The following is an 18,071-nucleotide window of genomic DNA, read 5'->3' on the forward strand; positions in this document are numbered from 1 at the left end:
CAGCACTCGTTCGAAACATTTAGAAAAGGTGATATTAAATTAATATGACCTTAGAACATTGAAAGGCTAGAATAAGTAAATAACAACTTTGTTTGAGTTCAACATGTCACAGCGTAAAGGGGGGTTTTGTTTATAAACATACTTATCGATTCTCGTTGTAAACCCTCTTAGCATTATTAGTATTGATGCCCAACTTAAATTTAGATATCAGAAGCAGATTTGCAGTTCTAAGGTCACATGACCCTGCACATAATGGAGAACTAATACTATTTTTATAGTACCTACTAGAGTGATCCAATTTATTGCATTTGTAACAACGAGTTATGAACTATGTATATTTATATATTGCTATGAACTTATAACGTAGTTCGTATAACTTATTTTACCTGTTAAGACCAAGTTGGACTTCCAAAATAAGAAATTGATAGAAGAAAACTACACCGCAGGTGTCGGTATATCAGATAAGGGTGAAGAATATATGCCTATTGTGCCAATTGTATTTAATACAAATTATTAGTTTGTGTAGAATCTTGCATATTCCACACTTACAATATAGTAAAATAAATAGAATACATTTATTTTCGTATTAAACTAGAGCATATTGTAGGCGCTTCTTAATTTTTAAAATTTCGAAGCTATTTTTATGATTTTCATTGCTAAATTTTTAATTAAATATAATTGTGTGTATTGATCTTAAATCCCTAGCATATTATTATAATTATCAGCCAGCTACTTTTATCGATCTACTTTATAAACATTATTTTCTTTAAAAATTCAATTTGACGTAAGATCTGCTCCCCTAAAACAAGCAAAATGAAAATTTCTTTTACCTTTTGTCACTTTACGTTTCCAATTTCTTCGCGATACACCTTCCTGAATAAAACATACACAATTTCGTAGTCACCCCGGCACTATTAATCTGTCGTAAACTTCACCCTCTGTTAATAAGACAAATCTATTATTCATAAAGTTTTCTAATTTGTCTTTGGCGCAGCGCCGTTTCCTCTCAACGGTAAGCGAGCTTTTGCGGTGGATGTAGCGGTGATAATACCCCGAGGCTTTGCAAGATGACAGCTTCATATCGTCTAATAAGACTAGCTAGCTTAGTGCAAAAATTACTTTTTCTTAAGGTGGGTTTCCGTTAGGTCATAACTAATACTAAAGAAAAATAATTTTACGTTAGGTTTTTGCTATTAGAAGTATAAAGCATTTTCTAAATTAAACACATTTTTTTTCGTAAAAAATAACTATATTATAAACCGAGAACAAAAATAAAGAGGCATATAATAATTCATAGGCCGATTTGTCAAGACAATTTTATTTTTAGCCGGGAAGATATTTTTCATACTCTCGCGGTAGTTCACCGGGAAAACCAAGATGAGCTGGGTGCGAGCTCACGTGATTCGGCGACGTGATTCGAGCGCCGTTTTACATAGTATTTTAATGCATCAGAATCACACTGAAGTCACCTCATGCGTATCACGTTACATCGCCGACAGCACGCGTGCTAGCATGCGCTTATTTTCTGCAAATCCACACATTTTCGTCTCGTGTCAGCTCACACGCTTAGCCGGTTTTGCTCCAAATTGTTGTTTTTATATAAAAATGGATAAGATTTTGATAGAAAAAGTGAGAGAATATGCTGTGTTATACAATCATGGATTGTCTGAATATCGCGATCAATATATTCGCCAAGCAGCTTGGAAGGAAATTGGAAGGGAGTTAGAAATACCAGGTAAGCACATTATTTTACCGGTTTTTGCTGTAATTTTAATGATTTAAAAAAAAAATTAAAATACCAATAATGTATGATTCATTCTTTATATTAACTTAAAAGGTTTAAAGAAAATATCTAAATTAAAATTACTGTAAAACATTTGGGTTATTTATTAAATATCTAAAATGTGTCAAACAAAATTTGTAAAATTTACAGTTATTATGTATGAATTGTTCCTTTACGAATACTATTAATTTGCCAAACAACACTACCAGAATTGAAATATTCTTTAAAATTGTCTCGAACTTGAAAAGCCTCGCGAGTGCTATTTCTTCTTAGAGGATCCAAATTCAATAAAGCTGAATCGGAAAGTCGAAGTGATTCAATATCTGCTTCAAATTCATTGTCTGCGCATAACATGTTATGCAGGCAACACGATGCAAGGACGATTTTATCTACAAATTCTGGTTGCACTTCTAAGTACCTCCGGAAACATCTCCATCATGCAGCTAGAGTGCCAAATGAACATATAGTTGTGGTTGCCCATTTTCTACTAGAGGTGTCGATTCTGGCACATTGAACGTTTTATTCTGTAATTTTATACCAATTGCTGAATTAGAAAAAATCCCACTGTCACTGTTCCTGCCATAGGGGCCAATATCGATGGCTATAAACTTATAATCGGCATCAACTAATGCTAATAATACAATAAAATGCCTTCCCTTATAGTTGTAATATGTAGATCCGGCATTAATAGGGCACTGGATATTAATGTGCTTGCCATCGATGAATCCAATGCAATTTGGAAAATTCCACATTTATTTTGTATTTCGCTGCAACACTTTTCCACGTTTCTTCTGTGGGTGGCGGCATTACAATTGGTCCCAGCCTTTTCCATATAGCAGTACAAACTTCATTCACAATTTCTCGTACAGTACTAAATCGCAGTCTATAATTGAAGCCAATACTTCTAAAAAAATATCCTGTCGCCAAAAATCTGAAACAAAAAGAACTGTATAAATATTATTTGTAGTGTTTACATTTTTTGTTTTTCAGGGAATAAAGCTAAAGAACGGTGGGACAATCTAAGAAGATCTTTTTGTAATGCAAGAAATAGACGGCGGGATGAAACGAAAACTGGCATGGCTTTCAAAAAGAAACCACTCTGGAAATATGAGCAACAAATGTCCTTCATTACACCTTTTTTAGAAACTCGAAAGTAAGTATAAAATCATTAGATAGAAACCACACGTTTCGATTTTACACGATATGCTTCTATTTCAGGACATACAGCAATTTAAACGAATCTCAGGCATCTGTCAGTTTAATAACTGAGCCAGAAGATCTGTTCAAAGGGTCAGGAGCAGAGGGAAGTATATCTGGTCAGTCGGACCGTCATATCGATTTAGATGCAGAGAAGGAAAGAGGCGATCAGGACAACCTAGCTGGTGATGAAAAAGCAGCTGAAGGAGAATCCGTTAAAAAACGTTCCAAAGAAGTAAAACTCTCACAAAACAACAATAAAAAACAACGAACTGATACTCCTACACAAGAAATGGTTCGAATTTTAAAGAAAAGTGCTTCTTTAAGAAAACGCCAATATGAGGAAAAGACCAAGGAAACAAATAAAGTACCTAAAGTGATTAGTGTTTTAGAAACTATGGACGACACCGACATGTTTTTCTGAGCATGTCTAAAATCACTAAACAATTGCCAAAAGTGCGAACAGGCGCGGATTAAGCTTGCATTGAGCAATTCGGTGCTATTGGCTGAAATAAAGTGCAATGAACAATCATTTGTTTAAACTTCACATCGACCAACGCCCATCCAACACAAACATATACCACAGCAGTCATATTTGTCATCTCTATCGCCTAGCTTAGAACCGTTTAATCTACCTTCAGACAATTTAAGCCAAGTAAGCGATTATTCAAATTCAGCAGAGAATGCGGAAAATTATTGTTTCAAATGGTTTCCTTCCCCTATATTACACAATACGTTAATACCATTACAGAATATCAATGATATAAATATAAATATTTTTATAATTATTTTGTTTTTGTATATCAGTTTTAATTAGTCCATGTAAAAAATCAAATTCTTGCTTGGTCATTCGAAAATACATGTGAAAACGTTTTAGATCATTTTCTAATTCCTGAACCAATCGATGAAATTCGCTTAGTTGTTTTCTTTTAGTGTTTATATCATGAACCCATGCTTTCTTCCTTTTTTAATTTTCTTCCTCGACAACGATAAAAGCAGCCACAGTTTCTATTTCCTCTTCCCAGTCCGAAGAACTGACTGAGCTAGCGCTTTCCATAATTAAAAATTAAGAAGCAGTAGAAGCACACAACATAAACAAAAACTGGAATCAAAGAAAAACTGTCCCAGTTCTCCGATTAATTTTGTACGTGCATGATAGCAGTGTATTTCTAAGCATGCTATCACGGTTGAATCATGCCAACGTAATAGCACGTGAGCTCACGTGACGTGATAACAGTCTGTTTCAGCCTTAATGGTCTGGTTCCTGTTGAAGCGTAAGCCCGCGACGGACAGACGTTAGGCCTCTTTCAGACGAAGCGGGTCAATCCCGCGCCCGCATCTTTGCGCGGGTCCGCTCAACTAACAACTAGCAACTATTACTTAATGTAATGTTTCACACGAAACGAGTAGCGGGTGACACCCGTACGCGGACAAAATGCACGCGGGTTCCCTTCAGTCCGCGCACCCGCGTTTGTATGTATGATACATACGAATAAAAGCGTATCTTCACACGTCGCGAAGATCGGTCCGCGCCTATCTATTTATTTGTAGGTTTTAGTTTCATTTAGACGCTGGGCCGTCCTTTGATAAACATGAATGGAGAGATTGACCCGGAATTGTTAATATCCTTAGTTCAAGAACGACCGATACTGTGGGATAAGTCAATAGAATATAAATCAAGAACGTGCACAACAGAAGCGTGGAGTGAAATATGCGTGGCTTTAAATTCAGAATTGGAAATCTTTTCAGATTTAGATAAAAACAAATATGGTAAGTTATAATATTTCATATTATTATTAGCATTAAAGACATCAAAATATTCTAAGGGGCATGCAAGTTTTAAAAATTATTTGAACTTTAAATATCCGTTTAAGAAAGTTGTATACTTTAACATTCCATATCTTGTTTAAAGGTTTTCAATGGTGTCCTAGTTTCAAATCAAATTAAAGTCAAATGATTAGGTATGTAGTAGGTATATTATAGTAATATTATACAGGTAAACTTTTTTAGTATGTTTATTTCGGTCTAATAACAGCGTGAAGTAATTAAACATTTATATGTAGATAGGTATTTATATCTTGTTCGTTTGCCATGGTACTGATCCTTCGCTACTCATGAAGTATTCAGCAAATTTTTCACGTACATTTTTCGCCTGCAAGTTCCCACGCTGCATTTGCGGTTGTTTAGGGCTATCTTGGAATCCTGTAATAGTGAAAGTATCTTGGAATACGTAGCCATCTATGTCTCTAATGAAATTATGAAGCACACAGCATGCCTGAGTGATTAATGTTGCCATCTCCAAAAATAAACGACATTAAGTGGTCGATGAAAAATTCTCCATTTATTTGAAAGAATACCGAAGGTACACTCTACGAACCTTCTTTCTCTGCACAAACGGTGATTGTATATAGGTTTTTTGACACTTAACATATTTCCTCGAAAGGGGCGCATTAGATGATAATGCAAACCAAAAGCCTCTTCGCCTACTAAAACATATGGAATTATATCTTGTTGCTCATTTGGTAGAGGTTCGGGATTCGGTAGATTTAGCTTTCTGCTCGTAATTGCCCTCCAAAAAGATGAGTTACTGAATACAGTAGGATCACTTTCTTTTCCATAGGAGCCAATATCTACATAGACAAATCGATATTGACTGTCACCTATCACCATCAAGACAATAGGAAAATATTCCTTGTAGTTAAAGCACAGTGATCCAGTGTGCTAAGGTTTGATCACTCGAATGTGTTTCCCATCAACGCAATCGACACAGTGCGGGAAGTTGGCCCTCTTTTCAAACTCATTGGCGATCTCTTTCAGTTTTTCGGTTGTTGGCTGTGGAATGCATTCATTTTTCATTACAGTCCACATGCTGGTACAGACGCTTTTAACAATTCCCGAAATAGTAGAGATATCAATTCTGTAGCTGTAGGATAAATCTGTGAAAGTGTTTCCACTAGCTAGATACCTGCAATAAAAAATATATAAACTCTAATTTTGATTAAAATTTATGATTTATTACTTTTTTATTGGTATTGCATTTTTTAAGCTGCAAAATTCGAAATAAACAGAAACAGTAATTTTATGTATGTATATCATATTAGTTATAACAAACATTTTTTCTTTTGTTTCAGGAAAACTGCTTATTAAAAAGTGGAAAAATAATAAAGATCAGTACATAAAATCACTGAAAAAATTGAAAGGAAAGAGCAGTTTAGCAGCCAAGACATGCCAAAAGTACATTTTCTCCGAGCAGCTCTCTTTTTTAAAGTCTACTTTAGTCACAAGGGAAACTGAGTCTAGCTTTGATGTTAATAACAAGCCTGAGAGCCTGGATAACGAGACAAGAGAAAATGACGACAGCTGGATTACTGAAGGTCCATCGACAAGCGCTGCGAGTGACAAAAAAATCCAAATGGTACTGCAGAAACTACTACAAAACAACAATCCTAAATATGGCACCTAAAGTGGCACCTAAAAGGAAAAAAAATAGATCAGAAAAGAGAAATCCTCGATGAATTATCCAAAAAAGAAGACCGCCATTTATCATTTTTGAAAGCAGTCCTTCCGTCACTAAAAGACTTCAGTGAAGATGAGATCTTGCAGTTTCAGTCTTTTGTACTGAATGTTATCCAGCATATTGAAAGGAACCGTGCGGGAAAATCTTCCATTTTGCTCTCGTAAACAAGTGATGCCCATTTTCGAGCAAGCACCTGTTCCATGTCAAACCAATTTTTCAAACTGGAGTCACCTATCAAGTAGGCCGCACACATTAACGTCTCAGGCACCAAATATGTTATAAAATGTTCGGTTGGCATTAACCTACAATAATGTCATAAATACGTCGCAGCCAGCAATACAACATACATTACTATCACTAAATGCTCAGTCACCAGATCCTTCAGTATATTCCGATATATCAAAATAAAGTTCCATCCTCGATATAAGTTTTTCACATTCCTCTGTTAATCATATCTAATCTGATACCCCTCAAAGTAAGCATTGAAACGAAATAATGAAACAATAAAGCAATTACTACTAAATAAAGAATTGTTTTACTTTACATTATGGCCACAGCAAGCCGCTCCACTGGTTTAATGGAATCCCTCATCTTAGTGTCCTCTCGAAGTAAGTTATCATGCAATTCGTAAAGTAGTTCGTCAAAGGTTATTCCTGACATACGAAAGTAGTTAAAAAATTTTAAGCTATCCTCCTGAGCTCATTCAATAGGGTGTAAAATGCTCCAAACTTAGTTTTGTCAGCAATCAATGGATGAATACAGAGTACACGTCTACTATTTCTCTTCTTTTTGCGTAGATACAAGAGATAAAGGAGACGAATTCTGTCTCGATCCATACTGGATAAATGAATATACAACACTGGTGACGCGGCAAAGTCCGCGGGTCACTCTTACAAAAATGTGGGCTGTCTGCAAGCTACAGTGGGCACGGGCAAACCCGCCAAAAATGCGTGTCGGGGAGTTTATTCCGCGTCTGAAAGAGGCCTTACGTTTGTCCGTTTGCACTTCTTCAATACAATGTACTACGACCGATTCCAGTAAAGGCGGAGCGTTCGTTTTCGGCGACGTTCGTCAGTCGGCATATGTGGACTGTCTGCTTTGATAGCAGTATAGCCGCTGCACGCGTGACAATATCTGTCATGGTTTTCTCAAAGTTTTCGCCAGAAGACGATGAAAAGCTCATTGAAAATGTAAGAGACTATACAGCTTTGTATAATGCTGCATTAAAAGATATAAATATTAGAGATGCCATATGGAAAGAAATAGCGAAAAATCTAGGAAAACCGGGTAAGTAAAATAAATATGTATTTGAGAGTTACAATTCATATAAAAGTTTGTGCTAAAATATAAAATTTAAATTTCACCTATTAATATTTAATTTTTATAGGTAAAATTCTAAAGTAAGTCTAGTAATAACGAAATAAGCATATGTTTATTAAAATAATCTATCATACTACAATAGGTGCATTATGTCTAAAGTAATTTTTTTCTTCATGTGGATTTTGTTCTCGAAATATGGTTTACTTGCCAATCAACCTTTCCCTGTTCATTATAAAACATCATAAACTGCTCTCGTACATTAGGACCATCAGCATTCGCAAAGCCGCCTGTTCTGGGTAAAGTACAAAAAGATGTAGACTCTTCGGCCTTCTCATCATACTCATAGTAAGAGCGTGTTGTGTTTTCTAAATAAGCATCTCAGAGTATATTGTGCTAGCAACATATGACCATAACTAGTTTATTACAAATTTTTCTGCAATTGGTGTAAAAAAAAAATCCTAAAAATTTGGGCGAGTAGTCATGAGAATGTCAGAGAATGCATTTGTTCTTAGACACTCGCCTTGCTCTTGATAATCGGGAATTAAATAATATTTTTCGTTGGTCGCATCTTGCAGTTGGTCTACTGTATGGTTTCAATAAGTGTCTGTGAAGTCTAAATGCTTCGTCGCCAACTAAAATATGAGGCAAAATTTTATTTGAATTAGGTAGAACGGCATCTGGTGAAAATAGTTTTCCAGAATATATTTGCTTTCCAACAAATGAACGTAAAAATATAGGTGTTATTGCCTTTTTTTCCGTAAGCCCCAACATCGACAAATAAAAATTTGTAATTGGCATCTACCAAAGCAAGGAGAAAAATTGAAAAGAAGTCTTTATAATTGAAGAATAAAGACCCTGCATTTTTTGGGCAAACTTTTCTAATGTGTTTGACATCAACTGCAGCTAAATAGTTAGGAAAATTCATTTTTTTTCTAAAATTGAATAGCACATTCTTTTAACTTCTCTTTGGTAAGCGGTTTAAGGAATATTGGAATCAGTCTATTACATAATGCTTCTAAAGTTTGTTGAATAATCTGAGAGATGTAGCTGTGTGAAATTCTGAAAGCAAATTCTAGCGACCTTAGGGACTCCCCAGTAGCCATAAATCTAAAATATGAAAATATGATATAAATATACAGTATGTCCAGTGATGTGGTAGGTAAGAGGACAAATAGATCAAAAATTTCATTTTTTAAAAAAAGTCATTCTTTATAAAAATTAAAGCTTATAATAAAACTTTGAAGACATAATTTTTTTAGATCCCATTTCCAGATGCGTAAATCGTTCTATTTAATTTAAACACAGTGTATAATATAAAACAATATAGTATACTTAAAACATTTATTCAACTTGTATAATGTATATTGTTTTTAGAAGAGAAATAAAAAAATCGATGGAAAAGCATCCGGGACAACTACGGAAAAAAAGATAAAATGGAAGTCAAAATTGAACACTAGCAGTTCAGCTTCTGCCAAAGTAAAGAGGCCTCTTTTCCATTATTTTTTTCCATACAGTTTTTAAGTACGGTAGAAAATGAGCGGCGGTAAATATATTTTACTAAATTTAAATATAAGGTATATTAATTTAATATTGCTTTTAGTTCTTTAACTACTGTCAGAAGATATTGAGGAGAACAGTCTGGGACTTAACAATAGATCAGTCTCCAGTGCAAGCACCAGCTCCAAGCTTACTCTGTTCAAGAAATTCTCAAGCATTTGCGAGCACGTCTAGATCTGAAACTCCAGAGCAGACCACTGTAAAGAGGCCTAAGCAAAAGATAGATGCATATAAAGGAAGATAAAATGACAGAATAAAGATACCTTCAGATAAATGCAACAAAGAAGATGACGTTGATTTTTTACCAGAGTATTGCCTTAACAGTAAAGACATGAGAGCACAAGCTAAAATAAAAACTTTATTGAAAGTAGTCTGGGAGAGCAACCGAACAGTACTTCAAAATTTACTTTTTATACAACAAGAATCTCAACCTTAAAATATTGCGCTATTTTTTAAAAGGAAAGAAATTCAGTCAGATCTGAATCATTATACCAATATAGCACCTTTATTACAAAACTCAATTTAAGCATCATGTTAATTGCCCCGATGATAATAGGCCACAATTTACAATAGGAAATACATTCACCAACCTGTAAATTACGTAAATATTTGATGTGATTTTTTGTTAGAGACATTGTTTTGTTTCATTAAAAGTAAAAGCATTTAAATACACTATGTATAAAAAGCGAAAAGGTGGTTACTTACCTCAAATAAAGAGCTAATTTCTTCTCTGTTGAGATAGGACTTTTTTAGAAGTTCGTTGCAGATGTTTTAAGATCATTAGCAATAAGACTTAAAATTAATTCAAACTGCCTGCAGTTTACTCTAAAGATTTGTCTAAACATTTTGTCGATTAATTTTAAATGGCTGTCAAGTAAAATATTTTTATATCTTTCATTTTGCCTTCTTTGGTATAGGTTTTCTTTTTTTTTCCTTTTTCTTAGCACATTATGCACATAATCATATTCTTCATTGTCTACTAACAAAATTAATGCAATACGTTTTGTCATCTTTACTATTTAAAATCTAGCAGAGAACTAAATAAATTTGTAATCGCAATACGTTTACTAAAAACATCAGGATGAAACATTTAAACGCTCCGTATCACCGTTTCGTCATCCGTTTTCCGCCGCCGCTTCCACCAGAACCAAACCTTATGACGGTCATCAGACTACCTGTGCCTTTTCTATACCCCCTGTACCCTTGGTTATTACAGTCGGCCAACCTACAGATTTTTACGCCCTCGTGAAGGGCTTATCTAAAATAAATAAAAATAAAATCGTTAAATCACTGGTCTAAGATTAAACCGACTATTCACTACAAAAGTCATTCTGATCAGAAGAAACTCTCGCAATGAATAATTTTATTCCTTTTAAAGGGCATAATCCGGTATAAGCCGTTCTAGAACCCTTAAAACCAGACAGTTCTTCAACCATGTAACAGTCATTATCAAAAACTTTCGTAACTACAAAAGGACCTTTATATTTCGGTTCCAACTTTCGACTTTCGCCATCATACAATCCTTTTGCTTTTTTAACCAATACGTTTTGTCCAACTTCCAACGTTTTTGAGAAAGCATGCTTTTGATCATAATACGTTTTCTGATAGCGCTGCCTAACCGCCATCTTTTCTGAGACCTCATTTCCTAACTGATTCACATTAGTAAGCTCGTCCATGCATACTTCTGCCATCAAGAAAGCATCCGTAACACCTCTTGAATGGTAACTTTTATAGGGAATTTTTCCAGTAGTAGTATTTATGGTGGAATTTGTTCCTAATTTAACTTTGTTAATGGATTCATCCCATCGTGTTTCGTCAGCCACGAATGACATGAGAGCAGAAAGAACGGTACGATTCATTATTTCCACCTGTCTATCGCTCGTGGTGTGAAAGTAGCACATAAAGCTTGCTTGATACCTAACTCATGACAAAAATCTTTAAACGCTTTACTTGTCAATGCGGTGCCACGATCACAAATTATTCTACGACATACTCCAAACATGTCGAATATTTCATTAAGAAATTTTATCACAGGAGCAGTTTTTGTGTTGCCTTAAAAGATGAAATCTTAGTGATACTATTAACAGCCATTAATAAATGGGTATTTTTTTGAGGCTATATTCTATATTTTGAGAGATTGGGGAGGCTTATAGTTTGACTTTTTGGATTCCAGTGTCTTATCAACTGAAAAATGCCCCGCATCGTCATGATAATAAAGCAATATTCTTCGACGCGCTGTTTTTAGAATAACCCAGTGATCACCTTGATGAATTTTTCCGGTAGACGGTTATTTTTAAGGTAAAAATATTTATGTCTCTATCTTTCTTTTACATCTTTAAATAGAATTTCAATCAATTTTTTACATTTTTGATCCTTGAGGCGGAAAGGATTCAGTCACTTTCTTCAATATTTACAATTTGGACATTAAGCAGATCCTGAGCAATTTGCACTGGATCTCTTCTTAAAGCATCCACATGGCTCATTTTTGTTCCACCTGTATACTTAATATTGATATCAAAATCTTGAATAGTAAGTCACCATCTTACAATTCTGGGAACAAGATCTCTTTTTAGTAATGTGTATCGTAAGGAGTTACAATCTGTCGCAGCTTTAAAATTTACCAAGTTATTTTGATTTACTTTTCTAAAAGGTAAGTTCGGAATTTCCTCAAAGTTTTCATAAAAGCTAAGGTTTCAAGTTCGAAGGAATGATATTTTTGTTTCTCGTTTGTCGTAGCTCTGCTAAAATATTGTACTGGTTTAATAATACCATCATTTTGCTCTAAAAGAATACCTCCTAAACGTACTTTGCTTGCATCACAGTGTACTTTAATTCTAGCCTTTCGATCATATATTGCTAACACCGGTTTTTCAACAAGCTTTTTTTTAGGGTTTTAAATGCTTCATTTTGCTCTGCACCACATGTCAATATTGAATCTTTTCGAGTAAGAAGAGATATGAGTTTAAATTTTTTATTTTTTATTTTTTGATATGAGTTTAAATTTTCGAAAGTACCTAATTAGTCTTAAAAATTGCCTAACTGCATGGACACTTTTAGGAATAGGAAATTCAGCTACAGCTCTAATTTTTCCTGGGTTAATTCCTTCGCTAGAAATTTGGCATTGCAGGAAATGATATTTACTTAATGGTAGAGTCATTTTTTATTGTCTCAGGAGTTTTAGAAGGTTTTCAAGTCTTGTCAGACCTTCTTTAATCGAAATAGAGGGAACTTAAATATCATTAATATAAGACATACCATATTTTCATGTCGTAGTGGATCTAATACTTTATAAATAAAGTATTAGATATTATACTTTTGTTTAGCCTAAAATAAAACGCATTTCAAATATCCAGTTAAATAAAAAGAGAGTTTATTTTATTTAACTTATACCTTTCTTTGATTCTGCATAAAATATAGAAAAATGTTTTATGCAGATGAATACCATTCCAAAGGACCTTTATTTTAAGGTATTTTAAAAGGGGTTATGCCATTTAAAATTTTAGAGTTGGGTTGGGTGCATTGTGTCTCATCCTATAACCAAAATATGGTAGTTGTAGTTCCATCTACCTGTATAACAATTGTATCAAATTGCAAACTTTTTTAGTTTCAGATATGTATGTTTGCATTAAAACTTTTCAGATTAATACCCTATATAATATAATATCACATCATGTTTAAAGAACCAAAAATGCTATATTACTTAGGACCAGATTTAGCCATCTATTTATTGCAATAGTATTATATGTATACAAATATATAAAATTCAATAAATCTTAAAACAACAAACTTTGTGAAAAAATATAAGATATTTTTAACTTGTCAAGTCTAATCCCACTTAATTTATTTGACTTATTTAATGCTTCTAACCTAGAAATATTTAATAACTAATTTATATATTTTTTATTTTTCTAATAGTTATAATTTTGCTACAAAACCAAAACATTCTAATTAAAATAAGCTTGTTTTATATTGCATCGTGGTCGGATGAAAATTAATTCGTGCCTAATAGCAGAAAAGTTGGATGTGCGGGATAAAGTTTAACATGGTTCAGGTAACAACGAACTGGTAAGCCTGATAGAAGTAATTTCGGTGCCAGAAACAAACTTTTGGACCCGCCTTAACTTTCCTCTCAAAAGTACGACATGCTTGGACTCGATTTCACGTGTAGCAAATTAAAAGTAAAAGTTTGATTGGATTTCAGTTGAGCGCTGGATAGCGGAAACGGATAATAGGAATCTATAGAGATTGGAGAAAGTAATATATTATATAAAGCTAAAGGTAAATTTTATGCCTATGAGTACTGTTTTTTAGATATTTGATTTGAATATACTGGATTCCTTAAAAATTGTTTAGAGTACACGATGTAATTTTCAAGAGTAGAAAATGTATTTAGTAGAAAATATATTTTTAACTAACCTCTTATGAGACTCAGTAGACCTTACATAAGATTTCTTTTAAAAGATAACAAACTCGTTAATCTCAAAATAATAAGTACTTATAAAATTACAAATTAATTGAATATTTCTGATTTAAAAATTAATTCAATATTAGATATAAGGTAGATGATGAAATATCTTTAGAAAGTCACACACATGAATAGATTTATTAACTATTAGTTTATCTATGTAACAAAATATTTTGTCAAAACATGCGCTTATAAGCTGTATTAAGGGACCAACAGTATACTAAACTCTTAATCTTTACTTACTTCGAATTCATTACTTATTTCTTTATATTTCGCATAAAATTATAAATAATTTTTTTTAAACCTTACATTAAAATGTTCACTAATAACCAGCTTACTTTTTATATTTACTATAATAAATTAAATACAAACTTAAAATTAATTCAATGGAATGATGTTTATAATTAAACATCCATTTAATTAAAGATGAATCTATTTATTAAAGATGTTTCAGGAATAACCCTAAAAATGCTATTAAATTTGCAAATGAAAAAATTAATATAACAGCTAAATCTAAAAAGTTAATACCTTGGATAACTTTAGAATTAACAAAAATTAATCAGACTTGGAGTCAGATCGTAAATCAAGCGAAGCGAGTTTTAAAAAAAGATACACCTAAAAATAAAGTTATACTTGATGATGTTCGCGATCAGTTAGTTAAGTTATTTAATGAATTCAGCGTTTTTCTTACCAACCATTGGGACTCTTTCGATCTCTTAGAGCAGAGCCTTTGCAAAAAACAATTTAATAAAGTTAGGAATAAGGTAATTAGAGCGTTTACGGTTTTAAAAGTAAATTATAAAGTACCCGTCAATATATCTGGAAAAACAGATCCATCGGTCTTAGTTGAGGAATTTGTTGAGGAGGAACAATCAAACGATACAGACGAAGAAGAAAAAGTAAATCTTGAGGTAAACACTGAAACGGAAACAATGCCTTTAACGCCAATTGAATTTTAAAACTTTGCTAGCAAGCTTCTTCCGAGCTAATTTGATGGTTCACCTGATAACCTTAGATCATTTTTAGATGCGGTAGAGTTGCTAAAACAAAACTCAAATGACTTTCGTGATAATGCGGTAGCGTTAGTAAAAACACGTCTGACAGGTAAAGCTAGAGATTTAATAACTAATGAGGGAACTCTAGACAAAATAATACTTAAACTTAGGACGGGAATAAAGAAAGAAAGTACTCGTTTATTAGCAGCAAAACTATCAAATTGTAAACAAAACAATAAAGATGGAGTAACCTACGCTTCGGAAATTGAGGAGTTGGCAGGTAAATTAAAGCAAGCATATATAAATGAAGGAGTACCTTCTGAAGTGGCTGAAAATTACACGGTTGAAACTATAATTCGTGCACTTACTCAAAATGCAAATAATAAAAGAGCTAAACTCATCATGGAAGCCGGGACTTTTTCGATAACTCAGGAGGTCATGATCAAATTTGTTAATTCCTCAACGGCCGCAAGCAATAGCAATGGTATCTTTCATCTCAGGACGGACAGATATTCTACGCGTTTTAACCAACCAAGAAATTACAGCCCGAGAAATTATTTTGAAAACCAACAGGATAATAATAACTATTATCAAAATCGGGGAAGATATAGGGGTAATAACCGTGGATATTTTTACAATAATTATTATAACGATCGTGGAAATTTTAACAACAATAGCAATTGTGGAAATGGTAACAACGACCATAATAATCGTGGATATTTTAATAACCATACCCGTGGAGGTAATAATTTCAATAATAATCGGGGAAATAATAACTATAACAGAAATAACTATTCCAATGATAACAATAACTCGTCCAGAAATAACGTGCGCGTTATGACCAAGAAAAACGATTCGGGAAACCAAATGGACCCCTAGCAGAACCGTGTGTTGGGGGACATGATGAATCAGTAAAAAACGTATATTCCTTTAACTTGTCCTTGTCAAATTTTGTTTTTTTGGATATTGAAATGACAGGAATAAAAAATTCTCATTTAGTAGATACAGGCGCAGATATATCGATCTTTAAGAAAACAAAGGTACGACTTGATCAACGGTTAAATTGTTCCAATCCAAGTAAAATAAAAGGGGTAACTAATGGAATAACAAATGCTTTAGGAACTACCAAGACAAATATTTTTAATGAACAATTTGCACTTAATCATCAATTTCACATAGTTAATGATGACTTTCCAATACCCAGTGATGGATTATTGGGGAGAGATTTTTTGGTTAAATATCATGCTGTCATAGATTATTCGCAGTGGACCACGACTTTAAAATTAAAAAATGGTACAATAAAAATTATTTCTATTTTTGATAGTTTAGAAAATAATATTCTTTATATTCCACCAAGGTGCGAAGTAATTAGACATGTTGATCAATTAATAAGTTTGAAATCGGATGCCGTGGTGATTAATAAGGAAATTGTGTCAGGTGTGTTTATCGCAAGAACAATTGTATCGAAGTAGTTTACATATTGAATTACCACAGCTGGAAATAATTAGCTTACACGAATTTAATATTTATAAAATTGAATTGGAAACTAAAAACCGACATAGTCAACTTATGTCTGAAATTAATTAGGATGTACCAAATTTTGTTAGGACTGATCTATTCGAGTTGTGCAAGGAATATTCAGATATATCTGATTTAAAAACGGATAAGTTAACGGTAAATAATTTTTATAAGCAAGATTTAAAAGTATGTAGTAATAAACCCGTGTATATAAAAAATTATAGACAACCACAAGTTTTAAAAGATTAAATAAATATGCAAGTTCAGAAAATGCTACGTAATGACATTATCGAGCCATCGGTGTCGGAATATAATAGTCCGGTATGATTAGTACCTAAAAAAAGCGCAGACGGTAAAAAAGCTTGGAGATTATGTATAGACTTTTGTTGTGTTAATAAGGCCCTTGTGGCAGATAAATTTCCTTTTCCTTGTATTGGCGATATTTTGGATCAGCTTGGCAGAGCTAAGTGGTTTTCGGTTGTAGATCTTATGTCTGGATTTCATCAAATTCCTCTTAATAAAACATCAAGGGACGTTACTTCCTTTAGCAGCGATGCAGGTTCTTTTAGATTCACAAGACTTCCGTTTGGATTATCCGTTAGTCCAAGCAGTTTTCACAGAATGATGTCTTTAGCTTTTGCAGGTATCACTCCAGAAAAGGCTTTTTTGTACATGGATGATCTAATTGTAATTGGCTGTTCTGAGGATCATCATTAAGAAAATTTAAGGGATGTTTTTAGCACTTGCAGGAAATATTATTTAAAACTAAATCCACAAAAATGTAATTTTTTCAGAAAGGAAGTAACTTTTTTGGGACATAAAATAACAGACAAAGGTATTTTGCCCGACGAATCAAAATATGATATAGTCAGCAAATACCCAACTCCACTTTCATCGGACGAGGTTAAACGATTCGTCGCATTTTGCAACTATTATCGCCGCTTTATTCCTAATTTTGCAACTATTACATATCCACTAAACAAGCTGACAAAGAAAAATGCTGAGTTCGAATGGTCAGATGAATGCGACAATTCATTCAATCTTCTAAAAAATTCCTTAATTAGTCATCCAGTACTTCAATACCCAGATTTTTTTAAAGAATTCATATTGGTGACCGATGCATCAAACATTGCATACGGTGCCGTGCTATTTCAAAATAATAATGAAATTGAGCTCCCTGTTGCATATGCTTCCGAAAGTTCACGAAAGGAGAATCCCATAAACCAACCATTTTAAAAGAATTAACAGCAATTCATTGGGCTATTAAGTATTTCAGGTGCTATTTATATGGTCAAAAATTCATAGTCAAATCTGACCACAGACCATTAGTTTATTTGTTCTCTATGAAGGATCCTAACTTTAAATTAACACGAATGTATTTAGATTTAAAAGAGTTTAATTTCGATATTGAATATATTAAAGGTACGGATAATGTCAGTGCGGACGCATTGTCAAGAATAAGCATCAATAGTCTTAAAGAAATTTATTGTAAGAGTTCTGTTTTTGCTATAACAAGGTCAATGAATAAAAAACTTAATGAGGACAATAATACAAAAAAGCAACCATGCAATGAGAATATTTTTAAACCTAAAATTTTTGAGACCTTAAATAACGTTGACGTCATTAAATTACCATTACTGAAATTTAAAATTTATGAAAATTATACAGGGTGGTCCGATTTCGATGGCGGAAAATTAAATGGCCGACGGAGAACGAAAA

General features: G+C 33.3%; 1 long non-coding RNA gene across 2 annotated transcripts in view; it reads right to left on the reverse strand.

Moving 5' to 3' along the window:
• The window catches only part of LOC126740365 (uncharacterized), a 144,181-nt gene that overhangs the window by 32,311 nt on the left and 93,799 nt on the right, over positions 1-18,071 (reverse strand). The window contains exon 3 of one of the 2 annotated variants that reach the window (XR_007661881.1): positions 5,745-5,945. The exons of the other annotated variant lie outside the window; for it this stretch is intronic. This is a non-coding gene — a long non-coding RNA (uncharacterized LOC126740365). Of the gene's footprint in view, positions 1-5,744; positions 5,946-18,071 lie in introns of those variants that run through there. 2 annotated transcript variants of the gene reach the window in all.

This window comes from Anthonomus grandis, chromosome 9 (genome assembly GCF_022605725.1).
Source record: "Anthonomus grandis grandis chromosome 9, icAntGran1.3, whole genome shotgun sequence".
Taxonomy (NCBI): domain Eukaryota; kingdom Metazoa; phylum Arthropoda; class Insecta; order Coleoptera; family Curculionidae; genus Anthonomus; species Anthonomus grandis.